The sequence below is a fragment of the Benincasa hispida genome, chromosome 10, assembly GCF_009727055.1.
Source record: "Benincasa hispida cultivar B227 chromosome 10, ASM972705v1, whole genome shotgun sequence".
Taxonomy (NCBI): domain Eukaryota; kingdom Viridiplantae; phylum Streptophyta; class Magnoliopsida; order Cucurbitales; family Cucurbitaceae; genus Benincasa; species Benincasa hispida.
In genome coordinates, this window is record NC_052358.1 from 43588499 (window position 1) to 43591923 (window position 3425).

Below are 3425 nucleotides of genomic sequence, written 5' to 3' on the forward strand. Positions count from 1 at the left end.
TATCAAAAGAAAAAAAGTTAATTTTGTATCTTATTGACCTTTTAAAATTTTAATTTAGTTAATAATGGAGAGTACATTGATTTTTTTTCTTCAAAAAATTGTCCAATAAAACATATTGGCTATTAGATAGATTTAAATTTTATACATGATATAATAATAAATTGTTCACATTTATATACATATAAGAAATTACTATTGGATATAAACTTAAAACCATAAGAATCTATTAAACAAAAAATAAAAAATAAAAAAATTAACGACTTATTACACACATTTTAAAGCTTAGGGACCATACATAAACATCGATTTAGAATTTCATAGGCTAAACTTCTAATGTTGTATGAAATTATGCCCCCTAATCTGAAGTTCTAAATACACCACTGGTAATAATAGTTTCTGTCCATATACTAACGCTAATGGTATTTTGAACTTCTTTCTTTTAAAAAAAAATTAAGAATATTATAGAAACTTTAAAAAATTCAAGGGTTTTCCTCCAAAACTAGTGGCAATGGTATTATTGAAACTTTAGGAACACTATTAAAACTTTTAAAGGTATATATATATTTATTTATTTTAGTTCAACAACTGCGTTGTGGGAGATTAAACATTGGACCTTTAGGGATGAAAGTTATGCTAAAACCACCAAGTGGGGCTCGCTTTGATAAAGATACATATATATATTTAGGAAAGATAGCACAAAGTTGAGAAGTATATATATATATATATATTAGTTCAACAACTGCGGTGTGGAAGATTAAACATCCGACCTTTAGGGATGAAAGTTATGCCAAAATCACTGAGTGAGACTCACTTTGATAAAGATACACACGTATATTTAGGAAAGATAGCACAAAGTTGAGAAATATCTGTGTGTATATATATATAATTTAGCATTATAAAAAGTAGAGACAGAAGAGGAACCAAGGTTTTATTGACGTTGCATGCCTTCCTCATGTTTGAATTTACCCTTTTCACGTGCAATCTTTGTTTCTTTTCCTCAAAATGGGGGATTTCCTAACCAAATCCTTCAATCTCTCACTGTCATTATTAATTGTTTTTATGGGTCAGTTATTGTTCGTACAACAAAGTGATAAAAAGAAGAGAGATTTGCAAATATAAAAGGTAGAACAAACCAAGTCATTTTGGCTATTTCCCTATGGATATATGGATCAGCTAATTCCTTTTTCACAATTTTTATAATAGATTCTGTCTTCTGTGGGTGTTGCGTGTAGCCTCTTCAATCCTAACTACCAAATCCCTACTTTCATTTCATCTCTTCACTTCACACTTTAAACTTCACATATATATGCATCCCTCATCCAAACCAACTACTCCTTCTTCAACACTTTTTATTTCTTCCCTTTTCTCATTCTTCCTTCTATTTCGTTCCCTCCGTAAACATCAACTCTCGATCTATTTTTGTACAATTCACTTAAGTATTTATCATAATTTGTCACGCACGTGAATTTTCATGGCGATTTAACATTATATAGTAACATTTAAGTATTATTGCATATGACTAGACCACATAAAGATAGGTGCAACCCAACCTACACTACCTAAGGTTTTTTTCTGACCATATTACTTTGTAGAGTAGGAAATACTACTATTGTGTTGATAGTCATGTCAATATTATTTAAGGAGATATGTAGTAATATTTAAATGTTGTTATATAGTGTTAAATTAGTCATTAATTAAAAATTTTAAATTTGTGGGTTAGAATAATTCATTTATCTCGATACTTTAACATTCTACTTCAGTTATGGGCTTGGAAATTTCTAAAATTTTCAACAAGTGGAATCGATATTAACTAAAATAGAAATTACATTAAAATGGTTTAACCATCGAACCGTTCTACTTTGATATCATGTCAATTGTAATGGAATTAGATACTTGTATTCTAATGATTTAGGTGCCTTTTTATAACCAATTAGTTTTTTTAAAATCAAATTTTATAAACACTACTTATACTCGTATATTTTTATATTTTCTTATCTACCTACTAATGCTTTAAAAAACTAAGTAAATTAAAAAAAAATAATTAAGAAATTTGTTGTTTTTAGAATTTGAGTAGAAATTCAACAAACATAAATGCCATGATTGAGAAATTGATTAAAAGAATTAATAGCACAAATTTTTATAACAAAAAAAACTAAATATGAAATCATTATGATTAAACTAAACTTTAGGGGATGTTTTGAGGTACTAAATTGAGTTACATGAAATGTGAAGTTGATTTGTTGGAGTTATGAAGTATGTGTTTATGATGTAAAATTATAAGATGAAGTTTCTCGATAAATATATAGAATTAAAGTTAAATTATTTAACACAAACTTATGAAGTTAGTAGGTCAAACACCTACTAATATGTGATGGTGTTATATATATGCAGAAGAAATGCACAATAAACAAAAGAAAAGAATCAGAATAAGAATAAAACAAAATCACTAATGATTACACCTAATAATTTTATATAGATAGAGAGAGGGAGAGGTGTTGGGAGATTTAGGAGGTGGGTGGGTCCATAATAGTTATAAAAACAAGCCTTCTTCCCATTATATGTTGAGCCTTCAATAAATATATTATTGGAAAGGTTATGCCAAAATGGGTTCCCCTTGTTCTCAAGAGTGGCTAGAGTTAAGTTTAGGATTGAGAGGCACAAAGAAGACACAAGAACAAGAAGAAAAAGAAGATGAAAGGAAAAAGCAGCTGTGCAGGCAAAAGAAAGTTGCTTGTTCAACCATTTCTCATCAGCAATATTTTGAAGGTGAAGATGGTTTGGACTTGAGGCTTCAAATAGGGCCTAATCAAACTTTCAATATGGGAATAATGGATTTAATGTTTCATCAAAATCACAACAACATCAACCAAAACTATTGGCCATTCCATACACATTATTATAATTCAATTACCAACTTTCCCCTTTCTTCATCACCTTCTCCCAACTCTGCTGGTTTGTGGTTCTCACTCCTCTCTTCACCCAACAGGTCACTCTCTAGATTCTCTTTTTTTTATTATTCTTTTTATTTTACGAAAAGATCGAACCTCTAACTTTAAAGTTGATAATATATGATAGGTTATCGTAACTATCAATAATTTGCATTTGAAATTATATGTGATAGGAAGGGAGGAGCAGCACTGCCTCAGATACCAAAACCCTACATTAGAGTCAAGTAAGCCACACCATTCAAAACACCATCAAAATTATACAAACCCTTTCAAATTTATAAGTTTATTGTATATACTAATTTTTGTTTTTATTTTACAAAATCTCTCTTTTAATTCTTAAATAAATATTACCAAATTTTGACTATCATATATTGAACATGCAATCTTTATTTATTTGTTTTATTATTATTATTATTATTATTATTTTTAGTACTAGGATGTGAATATGCCGTCTTATCTACATAAATTTACTATAGG